The sequence below is a fragment of the Capra hircus genome, chromosome 8, assembly GCF_001704415.2.
Source record: "Capra hircus breed San Clemente chromosome 8, ASM170441v1, whole genome shotgun sequence".
In the NCBI taxonomy this organism is placed as follows: domain Eukaryota; kingdom Metazoa; phylum Chordata; class Mammalia; order Artiodactyla; family Bovidae; genus Capra; species Capra hircus.
The window spans coordinates 41,775,148-41,790,335 of NC_030815.1; positions in this window are offsets into that span (position 1 = coordinate 41,775,148).

The window sequence follows — 15,188 nt, forward strand, 5'->3', positions numbered from 1 at the left end:
AGAAAAGTTATGACCAAGAGCTAGACAACATATTAAAAAGCAGAGACATTACTTTGCCAACAAAGGTCCGTCTAGTCAAAGCTATGGTTTTTCCAGTAGTCAGGTATGGATGTGAGAGTTGGACCATAAAGACAGCTGAGTGCTGAGGGATTGGTGCTTTTGAACTGTGGTGTTGGAGAAGACTCTCGAGAGTCCCTTGGACTGCAAGGAGATTTAACCAGTCGGTCCTAAAGGAAATCAGTCCTGAATATTCATTGGCAGGACTGATGCTGAAGCTGAAACTCCAATCCTTTGGCCACCTAATGTGAAGAACTGACTTATTGGAAAAGACCCTGATGCTGGGAAAGATTGAAGGATGGAGGAGAAGTGGATGACAGAGGATGAGATGGTTGGATGGCATCACCGACTCGATGGACATGAGTTTGAGTGAACTCCAGGAGTTGGTGGTGGACAGGGAAGCATAGAACGCTGCAGTTCATGGGGTCACAAAGAGTCAGACACGATTGAGTGACTGAAGTGAACTGAACTGATATATGTATTTATATATAATCTCAGTCAACAGATAGTGAGTGTTCAGCCAATTAATACTTTGTGGAAATTGGTGTAATTTTTTTACATTATAAATTAGGAACTTTGTTAGTCTGCTGGGGCCACTATAATGAAAACCACAGACCAGGTGGCTTAAACAGTGAACACTTCTTTTCTCAGAGTTCTGGAGGCTCAAAGGCCATGCTCAAGGTGCCAGCAGGATTGGTTTCTAATGAGAGCCCTTTCCTCACTTGCAGATGGCTGTCTTCTTGTTGTGTGTGGCCTTTTCTCTGCCACATGAAGAGTACACAGACTCTGATGACTCTTCTTATAAGGACCTCAGGCCTACCAGAGGAGGGCCCTACCCTATGACTTTATTTAACTTTGATTACTTCAGTAGAGGCTCTGTTTCCAGATGTAGTCACATTGGAGTGTAGGGATTTGGGGCAGGAGTAGGGGGCACAATTCATAATAGGAACCATTGAGTTAAACTGGTGCTGACTGTAATAAAATGCCCTCATTCCTCATGGTAACCATTTGGGATCTCCTCCCACATAGCTGAGTCTCAGAAGCTTCCCTTGCTCAGTTCTTTAGAGTGATGACTCTCAAACACTTTTGGACTATAGCCATTCTAGGGAGCTCAGAAGATCCTTTGGCCTCTCTACTTCATGTGTTCCACCTGTATTATATAAAGCCATTGACTCCAAAATATGTGGATCATAAGTTTACTTTAAAACCGAATGATAAGCTTATGTATAGATTTTTACATCACCATTACAAACTAGACCATGGACTTAATCAAATAGTCTTATTATGCTCATCTTGATCACATGTGCAGTTCAAGAAAAAAAATTTCCTATCTCCAATGAATGTAGAAACACATATTTTATATCTTTATTAATAAAGGCATAAATGATTAATATTTGAATTGTAATGCCTTTGTGCAACCTAGATAGCATATTCAAAAGCAGAGACATTACTTTGCCAACAAAGGTCCATCTAGTCCAGGCTATGGTTTTTCCAGTGATCATGTATGAATGTGAGAGTTGGACTGTGAAGAAAGCTGAACCCTGAAGAATTGATGCTTTTGAACTGTGGTGTTGGAGAAGACTCTTGAGAGTCCCTTGGACTGTGAGGAGATCCAACCAGTCCATTCTGAAGGAGATCAGCCCTGGGATTTCTTTGGAAGGACTGATGCTAAAGCTGAAACTCCAATATTTTGGCCACCTCGTACAAAGAGTTGACTCAATAGTTGACTCTTTCCAATGATGGAAAAGACTCTGAGGCTGGCAGGAATTGGGGGCAGGAGGAGAAGGGGACAACAGAGGATGAGATGGCTGGATGACATCACCGACTTGATGGACATGAGTTTGGGTGAACTCCGGGAGTTGGTGATGGACAGGGAGTCCTGGTGTGCTGCAATTCATGGGGTCGCAAAGAGTCGGACATGGCTGAGCAACTGAACTGAACTGCGTGTCTCAGTATAGCTATTAGAATATTTTAGTCTCCTGAACTCATGTGTACTTCAGTGGAAGCCAAGAAAGCATATGGTAATGGTATAGCGGTCAACAGTGAGGGATCTAAAGGAAACAAACTATGGCCCATAGGCCAAATTCTGCATGCTGCCTGTTATTATACATAAAGTTTTATTGGAACACAGCCATGCCCGTTTGTTTACATAGTGTGTCTGGCTGCTTTGGAGCTATAGTAGCATGGATGAGAAGAGACCATATGACCTATGAACCCTAAGATACTTACCATCTGGCCCTTTCCTGAAAAAGTTTTCTGACCTCCCCCAATCTAGAGTAGAAATCCTTGAGTTCAAATTCTGTCTCTGTGGTTTCCAGCTCTGTGATGCCATGCAATATATTTAGCCTCTCTGTGCTTTAGTTTAATATTTGTAAAATGAGTACAGTACTATTATCTGTCTCAAAGGGGTCTTAAGAGCAATAAATGAGATGTAAAGATTCTAGCATAGGGCCCGGACTGAAAACACTTTAAAATGGTAGATGTTATTAGCCAAACCACCCACGACAAACTAAATTTGTAATGAAGATACTAAACTAAGAGCATTTATAGTTAAAGAGGAAAATTAACAATAATTAAAAACCTGACCAGCTCAAATCTACAGTGGTGTGTCTTCCTGAAATATCCTTTCTAAAAGTGTACAGGGATTTTATTTCTTTGTGGAGCATCCCTGGTGGGAGTTTTTGAATATTGGCCAGGGTTGCCTGGCACAAAGCCATCTTAGCTGAATGTAGAATAAATCCATAGTGAATTCTGGCAGTATACTAAGTTTAGTTTATTAATAACACATTCAGCAACTCTTAATAATATTCTTAATAATTTACCAATAAATAGCCTCTAGTCATTCATAAAAATAAAAGTTGCTGGAATTATTCTTTGCAACTGACTCACCCTAATCTGTACCCTTTCCAACAGATGGGCAGCTATCTAGTTCATAGAGTTAATGAAACCAAGTCATGGACTCAATCCCTAGTTTTATTGTCATTCTTGATTCTCTCCTGTGGTTACAGGGTGAAACTTTCATCAGGGACAGATTGTTTCCTGGGGAAGATTGAGTAGTCATGGGTATGGCTGAGTAAGCATAAATAACTTACTCTCACTGGAAAATGCATCTCAGTGATGAGCAGTAGATCGGTAGCATCATGTTTTGTTAAAGGAAATTCATAATCCAAGATAAGGGCAGTAGAGGTTACTCTTTAGTCTACCTTGCTACCCTAGTCATACCTAGTTATGTGAGGCCATTGGCAGTTCCACAAGGGGTGAGTTTTATGGTTGTGTAGATAATACACTGGGAACCCTGGTCATGAAGAATAAACTGGACATTTAATTAGGACTGAGCAACTTCACTTTCCCTTTTCACTTTCATGCATTGGAGAAGGAAATGTCAACCCACTCCAGTGTTCTTGCCTGGAGAATCCCAGGGACAGGGGAGCCTGGTGGGCTGCCGTCTATGGGGTCACAGAGTCGGACACGACTGACGTGACTTAGCAGCAGCAGCAGCAGCAGCAGAAAGGGTGAGTAGAAAGCTTCTTGTCTAACCTGTTGGTTGTTTGAATACTTAACACTGTCAGAAGTGTCTTCACAAAATTTTTTATACATTTCTAGTTGTATTTTATTTAGAAATATTCATTTATAAAAAATATTCTTGCATAATCTGGTATATTCTGGAAATTTCTTCAGGAAAAAAGTCAACAAAAGGGAAATAGACTCACAAGAAAGATTTTTGCTAACCATACATTTGTAAAGCTGTTCATCTTAAATGATTTTGGTAGACTTTAAGAAAGTTGGAAAGCTGGTAAAATAAGAATATTGGCTTCCTTAATTCACAAATGTGGTAACTGAATAATCCTTGCAAATCTAATTCCAGACACTTCTTCGCTGACTGTTGAGAACCTTGGTGGTCACAGATAGTCAACCCAGGTTGAAGCAGTCTGAATCCTTGTTTCTCCATTTTTTCCCCCCTCCATTTGCATCCTTAGGCAATTTATACCATTAACATTGCCATAACTCATCACAAAATTTTGAAATGAAATACAAATAACCATTAACCTGTGAGCATGATCGGAAAAGAGCCATCGAGAATGGTTACTCCGTGGCATGGCATGGCAAGGGTCATTCGCCACAGTAGGCTCTCCTTTTCCTTTTAAGATATCCAATAGGTTAAAAACAATCCTGATGGATAACTGTTGCATAGAGACACTCCGCACTAAGTATCTAGTCTTTTCTTGCTTCTGATGCTCTGTTGGCAGCCTCTCTGGTCTGTGAGAATTTTGGCAGTGTTCCTTCTCTTAGTTCATCCTCTCCTGTTTCTGTTTCTTCAAGATCTGATGCTCCCCGGATCTCTCCACCTTCTCCCATCGATTTTTATCATTTCACTCCTATCCTTGAAGACTCCTTATATCCCAGCTTAATTATGATCAAGTGGAAGTGAGCTGTCCATACCCAACTTTGTTCCTCATTCAAATGGCTAGGTAATATATTATTGAAAAGGAAGAAGGACATAAAGGAATGTATATGTCAATTTACAGGTCTTGTTCACTGTATTTGGTTTTTAAGACGACATGAGTTTCCTGAGTATAGAAGAAACACTAGGAAATTTGGCAGAATAACACTAATAAAGGAAAATATAATCACCCATAACCCTACCATGCAGGAAAACCACTGTTAATACTTTGCTGTATTTCTTTCCTGTCTTCTTCATCTATATGTTAATTATATATATATACCTGCATCTAATTTCTCTATAAAAAGTTGCATTATAATAGCTTATATTTACACTATGTACTGGATCTATGCCAAGCATTTTATGCACATAATTTCACTTAATCTTCATTACAATCCTATGAAGTATGACCCATTGTTCTCATGTTAAATGAGGAAATAAGGCTCAGAGAATGAAATTACTTGACCAAAGTAAGTAAGAATGAAAATGCAAGCAGAGAGGAACCCACGATATTAATGATATATTATTCTGGCTACTGTTCTACTTCATTAGATTTCATTATTTTAATTAAATTTATTAGCAATTAGAGGATTAATTTTTTTAAAGCTAGGTTATCTTTGAGAAAAATAATGTGTATTAATAATGGTTCAAACACATAAATTTTAATTTCTCAACAGTACCTTTTTTGCTTTCTATAAAATGGATCAGGGAATTATAACCCATACAAAATGCCATAGACTGAACTCCATTCTAGTCACTTTCCTCATTTTTCATTCCTTCTTTAACCGTCTAAGTGAGCTGATGAATTTTCAGGTCGAAAGGGAAGAAGAGAAATCTCATTAACCCATGAAGGAGTCATGTTCAACTTCTCTTTCCACTCACTCCTATTGCCCTGTAAAAGTGGCCGTTACACACTCATGAATATCAAATCCATTGTTTTCTATCTCATTTCTGTCTCCTAATATTTCCCCAACGGTATTAACTATGACGTGACCAGAAGTCAAAGTTCTCAGCCAATTTGGCAACATCTGACAAAACTATTTCCTTTATAATAGAAAGTAGATTCAAGGTATATAAATATTTTATTGTTTGTTCTGAATGTTATATTTTATCAGTATATAAAGTGTATTTCTTTCTGTTAGTGACTCATGTCTTCCAAAATAATATTCTTCTGGACTATAATTAGAAGGTCTACCTTATGTCCATCTAAAAATATTTATGTTGGAAAATGTTACCTGAAATCATTATCACATTTATAATCTGCTTTTCTATATAATGGTTTAGTGACTTACACATTTTAGAGGGCTGCATAATTCTTGATTCTTTAGATATATTTACATTGTTTGTGAACATGTAAACTATATCTGTTTTCTAAATGGGCTTTGGGGAGCACGTCTGCAGAATTTCTTCAAACTGTTGCCATTTAATTCCTGTATTTCTTGTGAGATGTCACCACTGCTACTTATTACTAAGAAAGCAGAATAAATAGGCATTCTTAAAGGATATTCTTACAGTATATGATTTGAAATGCTAAATAACAAGATTAATTTAGAATAATAAGACTTTATTATACAACAGACATAAGAATAAGATTATTCATTTTAGCCCTTTCATTAATGGAAGAAGAAACTACGTTTGTGGCTTGCCCAAGGTCAACAGCTGAGAATGAAGTCTCCCGTCTTAGAAGAACCAAATCTTGTTAATATTGTAAAGCAGGAAGGTATTTATTGTCTCCACCATTCCCCAAAGGATTTTCAATCTAGAAAGACTCTGAAAAATTGAACACTTTCCTATATATAGTCTCTGAGATGCTGTTTCTCCCAACTCTCCAACTTGCTCACCCAATGGGTATGCAAGACCATCCAATGGTCAACTTTTGAATTACTTTTAGATTTACAGAAAAATTACAAGAATAGTACAGAGAATTCCTGTATGTCCCTGTCTTAGCATACCCCAATGTTAGCATCTTACATGTATAATTATAATTATACTGTATAATTATCATAACCAGGAAATTAACAGCAGGATAGTATCATGAACTAAAGACTGCATTTGGACTTCACATTGAAGTGTCCAGCTAATGTCTTTATGATCTTGTGCTTGTTCCCAAGATCCAATTTAAGATTCCACACCTTTATTTCTCCCTGGTCTCCTACAGTCTGCAATAGTTCCTCAGTCTTTCCTTGTCTTTTATGACCTTGACACCTCCAAAGAGTATTGATCATTTTGTGGCATGACACTTGATTCAGGCCTGTCTGGAATCTTATGACTAGACTGATGTCCCCATCAAGAATACCACAGAAATGGTTCCTCATCTCTCTCAGTACATCAGATTGCACCATGCATTCAACATCACAACAACTGCGATGTTGATTGATGATTGATCATCACCAATCAAGATCAAGGTGATGTTGATCGTGATTGCCTGGCCAAGAGAGTCACTATTAGACTTTTCCATTTTAAAGTTACTCTCCCAATAGCTAAGGATGGAACAGTTTGAGCAATAAATTAATGATAGTGTTAGATTGTAACCCATAATATAACTATCCGTGGGTACATAGTGATATATTAAATAAATAACTGGTAAAATAGATGCATTCAAGTCTTGTTATTCACAGTAGTTATGCCCTATAAAATCCCTTAACTGTTGCTCCCTGGGGAAATACAGGGTTAGTTTCCTGTAGTTCTCTGGTCAAAACCTTTTTATCAATTGGTCAATACATAATCTGTTTTTATTTGTGTTTCTGCTTAAAAATACCATATTTAATGTATTTTGTTGATTCATTAACAGTAAGTTCATAGACAATAGCACTATGTTGTTCAGTTGCTAAGTCGTTTCCAACTTTGTGACCCCATGAATACTGAAGCACTCCAGGCTTCCCTATTCTTCACTATCTCTGGAGTTTACTTAGACTCAATGTCCATTGAGTCGCTGGTGCCATCCAACCATCTCATCTTCTGTTGCCCCCTTCTTCTCCTGCCTTCAATCTTTCCCAGTACCAGGTTCTTTTCCAATGAGTCTGCTCTTCACGTCAGGTGCCCAAAGTATTGGAGCTTGAGCCTCAGCTTCAGCATCAGTCCTTCCAATGAATATTCAGGGTTGATCTCCTTTAGGATTAACTGGTTTGATCTCCTTGCTGTCCAAGAGACTCTCAAGAGTCTTCTCCAGCACCACAATTTGAGAGCATCAATTCTTTGGTGCTCAGCCTTCTTTATGGTCCAACTTTCACATCTGCACATGACTATTGGTAAAACCATAATGTTGGCAAAGTGATGTCTCTGCTTTTTAATATGCTGTCTAGGTTTGTCATAGTTTTTTTTTTTTTTTTCAAGAAGCAAGCATCTTTTAATTTTGTGGCTTCAGTCACTGGGCACAGTGTTTCTGGAGCCCAAGAAAGTAAACTGTGTCACTGTTTCCACCTCTTCCCCATCTTATTGCCATGAAATGATCGGACTGGATGCCATCAACTTTGTTTTTTGAAAGTTGAGTTTTAAGCCAGTTTTTTCACTCTCCTCCTTCAATCTCATCAAGAGGCTGTTTAGTTCCTCTTCACTTTCTGCCATTAAGGTGGTGTCATTTGCATATTGTATTTTCATATCTGGATAATTAGCTAGTGTTCAGTCAAGGCTGTTAATTTATATATAATTGGAGTCAAGTCAAAGAAGCTTCCACTTCAAGGGAGGGGTGCTAAGGACACTTGAGGAACATTGCCTGTGGGAAGTCACCCCAGGTAGTGGTAAGCACTGATTTTTGGTTATCACTATAGACTCTGATGCTGGGAGGGATTGCGGGCAGGAGGAGAAGGGGACGACCGAGGATGAGATGGCTGAATGGCATCATGGACTCGATGGATGTGAGTCTGAGTAAACTCCGGGAGATGGTGATGAGCGGGGTGGCCTGGCGTGCTGCGATTCATGGGGTCGCAAAGAGTCGGACACGACTGAGCGACTGAACTGAACTGAATGCCCTATTTGGATAGACTAGAAATGTCTGTTTCACACTGTAGAACTGATTATGTACACAGTTGTCTCCTGAACAGAGTATCTCCTGAGTACAGCAGCTGCCTCCTCCATGTCCTTGGTGACAGGCACAGTGACTCACACACAGTAGGTGCTCAATAAGCCTTAATTGGAAATGGGATGGCATGGGATAGGACAGGGTGGCATCTAGGTTAAATGCTCTGGGTCTGGTGGGCAACCATGATTCATATTTTCTCACAGACAAGTTTTTGTTCTTGCTGTATTTCTGGATGTTAATGTTTATCTCTACCCATTGTGAAAACAAGCATGCTCTTTGTCGTATTTAAACATACATGGATGTGAAGACAGGTTTTTTTTGTTTTTTTTGTTTTGTTTTGTTTTGTTTTTTTTGGTAAAGTGTTTCATTCCCTTCAACCAAAATTCCCTTGAACAGTTGGTTCAAAGGAATTTTCTTATCCCACAATCTTATTTCAGGTGTGACCTTTGTATTTTATTCATATACTTCAGTTCAGTTCAGTCGCTCAGTCATGTCCGACTCTTTGCGACCCCATGAATCACAGCACCCCAGGCCTCCCTGTTCATCACCATCTCCCGGAGTTCACTCAGACTCACGTCCATCGAGTCAGTGAGGCCATCCAGCCATCTCATCCTCTGTCGTCCCCTTCTCCTCCTGCACCCAAACCCTCCCGGCATCAGGGTCTTTTCCAATGAGTCAAGTCTTTGCATGAGGTGGCCAAAGTACTGGAGTCTCAGCTTTAGCATCATTCCTTCCAAAGAACACCCAGGACTGATCTCCTTTAGAATGGACTGGTTGGATCTCCTTGCAGTCCAAGGGACTCTCAGGAGTCTTCTCCAACACCACAGTTCAAAAGCATCAATTCTTCAGCGCCCAGCTTTCTTCAACTGTATCCTAATAACAGTGGTACTGTTGTCTCTAGAGGCAGAACAGAGGCAATATTAGTTAGAAATTTTATGAAGCAGCTTATCTGAAAAAGATTTTAGTGTCATGGTTTGTTTTGAGCACTGGGGTGGCTTCACGTTGCACCAAATGTATTAGTCAGGGTAGCTAACGAAAACAACAAAGAGCTCCCAAATTCCTGTGACCTAATATAACACATATTTTTCTTCCCCATGAACTGTCCACAGCACTGTTGCTGATTGGGCAGTTTTCCTCCAGGTAATATTTCAGGGAGCCTGGCTACTTGTAGCTAGTGGCTCCACCTATACAAGTTCTCAAAATCCTCTCCTCTCAGTCAATTTGTTTTATGGACCAAGTTGAGTAATGGTCCTACCTTCTGACCACATTTTCTTGAATGTAAAGCAATCATATTTCTACTCCTAAGTGCAAGGCATGCTGGGAAATCTCCAACTTTATGTGACCTGGAGGAAAAAAAGAGAAATTTTTTAGTGAACAATTAGCCAGTCCATCTCATCAACTCACCCTGGAGTCTCTCCTCTGAATTCTCATATCATTTGTTTTCTTATTCTTTTCAAGATTCTTTCTTCATTGTACTCATTAACTATTAATAAACCCATTAATATCATAAAGGGTTTGTATACCATGCCTGTTTCTAGGGGATATAAAGGAAAATGAGAGGCAGAACCCACTCTGGAAATCAATCTAGTTTAATCTTATTTAGTATTTGGAAGTCATGAACTACTCATATTTAATTCTATCATATAAACAGGAAATAATATAATTGCATGACTAGCTTGTCCACAAAATACTTTAAGTACATTAAGCTACTCAGTCTCCAAATTTTGATCCAAATGTTTATTTCCTATCCATTCATTTGTTCATATTTTTTCTTTTTGTAGTTTTATTAGAAACAAGAAAAGGCAGATATCCAACACTTAAGGACAATGTAAAAGCAAAAATACTTTAAATTCTCTCTCTAAATTAAATTATCCTTGAAAATTTGGAAATGGTTATTCAGTCTTATTAGAGAATTAGAGTTTTGAGAACCACCAGTCTAATCTCCAATTAACTGTGGACATGGTATTTCTCTTCTGCTAATGTGTAAGCAGTTTGAATTTAGGGACCTTGTTGAACAACACTGTTGAATGTAAATTCATACAGTCACTATGAAAAACAGTGTGGAAGTTCCTTAGAAACTAAAAATAGAACTGCTGTATCACCCAGCAATGCCATTCATGGATATATATCAGGAAAAAAAAAGATAGCACTAATTCAAAAAGATACATGTACCCCGATGTTTATAGCAGCATTACTTACAATACCCAGGATATGAAAGCAACCCATGTGTCCATCAACAGATGAATGGATAAAGAAGATGTGGTGTGTGTATATACATAAAATGGAAACTTCCATTTGCAGCAACTTCTGGGTTTAAATTCAAAGTCAACATTATAATCATAATGTAGATTATTTTCCATGAACCAAATAGTTATACTTGGGTCAATAGTTTAAACACTTCTTTGTGGAGCCTGGTGAGCTGCAGTCCATGGGGTCGCTAAGAGTTGGACATGACTGAGCGACTTCACTTTCACTTTTCACTTTCATGCATTAGAGAAGGAAATGGCAACCCACTCCAGTGTTCTTGCCTGGAGAATCCCAGGGATGGGGGAGCCTGATGGGCTGCCATCTATGGGGTCTCACAGAGTCAGACATGACTGAAATGACTTAGCAGCAGCGGCAGCAGCAGTGATATAAGTGCAATTCCAGCATCTACATATCCTAGTTTCACAGTTTACTGACTATAGTTCTTCCAAGTTGTTTTTCTTATTGTGAAACAGGCATGGTGGACGCTACTCTCCACTCCATAGCATTAATGGAGGAATAAAGGAGTCAGTATGTATGAAATAACTGGTATTTTGGTAAAGCTCCATAGCTGTTAGCTCTCATGACAATAAAAACAGTAGATGGTAGTCTCTTTTTATCAATAGGCTTTAAATAAGTGATTCTCAGCCAGGAGTGATTTCCCCACCCGGTTCCCCAGGGGGCATTTGGGTTGTCCCCACTGGTGGATGTGGTGGTGGAGGGGATGTTACTGAGTTGAAGCCAGGGATGCTGTTCAACAGCCTACATTGCAGAGGAAAGTCTTCTGCAACAAAGAATTATCCTGCCCCAAACGTCAGTAGTGCTGAGGTTGAGGAGCCCTGCTCTAAAGAAATATATGAGCTGTACTGTCATAGATGGAGTGGGAACTGGCCACCACACTTGCACAATAAGGAAGGAAGCTCCCTGATCATCAATTTACATATCTGGAAAAGAGGTTGCTTGTACCCAGTTCACTTGGATTTGTGGAGATTAAATGAAAGACTGTCTTTAATGCTTTAGTAAACTAAGCTATACAGGTATAGGTTTTCCTCAACCTTTAAAATTTTTTAAAGAATTATTTCCCCACTGAGGTGCCTTTGCAGACACTTTTTTCCTTAACTGCTTTCTCCCACCATGAAATTTTAATGCTACAGGTGTGCTGTATATCTGTTTATGTAGTTAAAGAGGGTCAGGGTTGGGAGGGCCACAAACCACTGTGATATCTAAGCTGATTTTTTGCCGCATGAGTCAGTTTTCATCCTCTTGGGATAATATCATCATTGAGAAGGCATGTTCTAAATAAAAGAGGAATGAATTCTAAAATTAAAAGATGTTTTTATGATGTTTTCATTACTTATTAAACTAAAAGTAGCTTTATATCACTTGCTGTCCATTTTGGATTGTACTGAGATAGCAATAGAAAACTCAAAAACAGACAACTTTACTGTAGTGCTTTGAAGTGGTTGCCTTCAATACAGCGGGTTCAGGTTGGATCCCTAGTTGGGGAATTAAGATCCCACATGCCTTAGGGCCACAAGAAACAAAACATAAAACAGAAACAATATTGTAACAAATTCAATAAAGCCTTTAAACACAGTCCACATCAAAAAAGATCTTTTAAAAAAGGAACTCAAAAGCAACACCGAGAAGTGAAAGTGAAAGTCGCTCAGTCGTGTCTGACTCTTTGTGATCCATGGAATTCTCCAGGCCAGAATTCTGGAGTGGGTAGCCCTTCCTTTCTCCTGGGGATCTTCCCAACCCAGGGATCGAACCCAGGTCTCCTGCATTACAGACAGATTCTTTACCAGCTGAGCCATAATGGAAGTCCTGATAGCCTGTATAAGGCTCAAATATCTATAGCCCTTTAAAGGGACAGCAATGCTCATGCAAATGAACGGAGGTTTAGTGAAGTCTGAAAAGGCAAAAATAAAATCTAATAGAGGACAATAATTCAAGAAACTGAAGAGAAGATGAAAGCTTTCCAGAGAGACAGCTAATTTGAATTTAAGCTTTTCATGAAAAGAAAACATGAAAGAAAGGTTTGAGAGGCAATAGGAGGGAAGGGAAAATTGGGCTGGATAAGGAAGCCAAAGGAAATAATATTAACATTTCTTTTTATAGGTGAAAGTTACTACATTAACTAGGTAGCTTTTTTTTCCTTTTTGTTTGAAAAAGAAAGACTGAGCACAACTCAACCTGCAAAGAGAGAGCCACGTTACGCATGGGGAAATTGGAAGCTCATGGCCTATGGGTTAGCTGTCTGGTCATCAGACATTGGTCTGGAAGGAATCTTTATGTGGCCTGGACCACTTTTCTCTTCCCTTTGTTCCTCATTCCTATTTGGACTGCCTTCTCAGTGCTTCATTTTCTACCTTCTTACTCTTCCTTTTAATTCCTACTTCCCTCTGCTGCCATTGTTAGGGAGGTAAGAGCCTCACTTTACAGGTAAAGCTCCTCAGGGTGTGTGGCCCCCTGAGGTCACAGAGCTGGTATGATGAGACATGGGTCTTCCAGCTCAGAATCTGATGTGCTGTCTACACTTGTGGTCCGGGCCTGTCTAGCAACTTGACTTCCAGGCTGTAGATCTTCAATTAACACTTTTTTCTTCTACTGGTACATACATAGATAGATACATTTATCCCTTGAAGATAGATGAATGTTGGTAAATAGAAATGCCAAAGTTATCTGCATTAATAAATTTTTTATTTTATCCTGCTTAGTAGCATCTGACAACAACGGGAAATGGAACTTTAACTCTTTTTTTGTCTGCAAATGTTTTGCTTTTGTCCAAGATGAGCGCTAAATGCTGATTCCGCAGAATGAAATCCTGCATGTGGGTTCCATATAGTACACTGAGCTTTTAGATATGTGGTATAGATTAGTGACCATGTATGGAGACCAGGGTATTCATAGGCAGTGTGGGGTGTTAGACTCCCTGAAGGTGGAATTCGCTGCACTTAGTTTTGCGTCCATGAGCCTAGCCTGCCTCTGGTATGTGACGGGTGCTTAGCACATATTTATTGAAGTAAAGGAGCTATTGTTTCCCTCTTTCTCCACATGGGGTGTCTGCCAAATTCACAACAATTCTTCGTTCTCTGGGAACTCAGAATTGGCATTGGCTATTTGTTCCCTGAATTCTTATACCCACCCACATCCAGTCATAGTTAACTGACCATGGTTGATCACCCGACTCTATCAGGGCCAAGTTCCCCTCCTTGAAATTTGGAATTGGGACACTGAGGGGCAAAGGGTCAGTCTCTGTGGCTAAACCCAGAATATAAAAATATAAGAACTGTAATAGAGCTGTCTTATAGACTGAATGTTGGAGAAAGCTGGACTTTCAAAGTAAGAAGCTGAAGCCAGCATATAGAAAGGAGCAAACAGAATATTGCGTAAAGTTTCCAAGGGATTCCAGCCCATTCTGGAATAGACAGTCTTGGTTGCACTTCTGCATTTGATCTCTGAGGCACCCTCATGTGTTCATAAACCATTCTCTTTTGTATTTGAGTTGATTCAAGGTTGGCTTCCATGTAACTAAGAGTCTTCTACCACTATATTAAAATTCAAATTTATCATTTCAGTAAAGGAAGTTTTACTGAACATAAAAATATTTAAGGGGGAGAGACCAAACTTAGTTTAAGAATTATAACATAAATGGGAATTACATTTTTATTAAAAATAGATTTGGGGGGCTTGGTAGAATAACGCTGAAGGGCTCTGTACATTGTTAGTTTTGAAGTAAGAGGAATTTTCCATTCAAGATGAAGTGAGAACATGCAGAAAGAAAAATAATAAGTGTCTAAAGACCATAGACAATAGTCAAGGATTAAGTTAAGGACCAGATAGTTAAAATGGGATATGTGAGAAACCTGATGCTTTCTGAACATCAACCCTCATATTCAACCCATCCCCCAACATCCTGTCGCTTTTCCCACCCAAAAACCTCTCGAGTCTGTCTCCATCCATCATTTCCTGTGAAGACTCCTGTGGTGACCTTCTGTAAGTAGACTGCTGACCACCAGCAAACTTTTGCCACACTGGGACTAGAGTCATCTTCTAAAAATGCCCAGTTGATCATATTACTCCTTCCACCTTAAAGTGATTTCCTTTTGCTCTTCCCCGTAAAGCCGTACAGGGAGGAGCCCCTGGAGAAGAAAGTGGCAACCCACTCTAGTATTCTTGCCTAGGAAATCTCAAGGACAGACGAGCCTGGTGGGCTACAGTCCATGGGGTTGCAAAGAGTCACATGACTAAGCACAGACACAGCTTAAAGCTGTGTGACATGCAGCTGCCGTGCGCCCATCTGCCTCATCTGTGCCCACCCGCCACCCTGTCTATGCTCCCGCCTGGACATCCTTTCAGCTCCTTGGTGTGCCAGGCTTCCTCCACCATGGGACTTGTGCACAGTTGTTCCCTTTCCTGGAACAT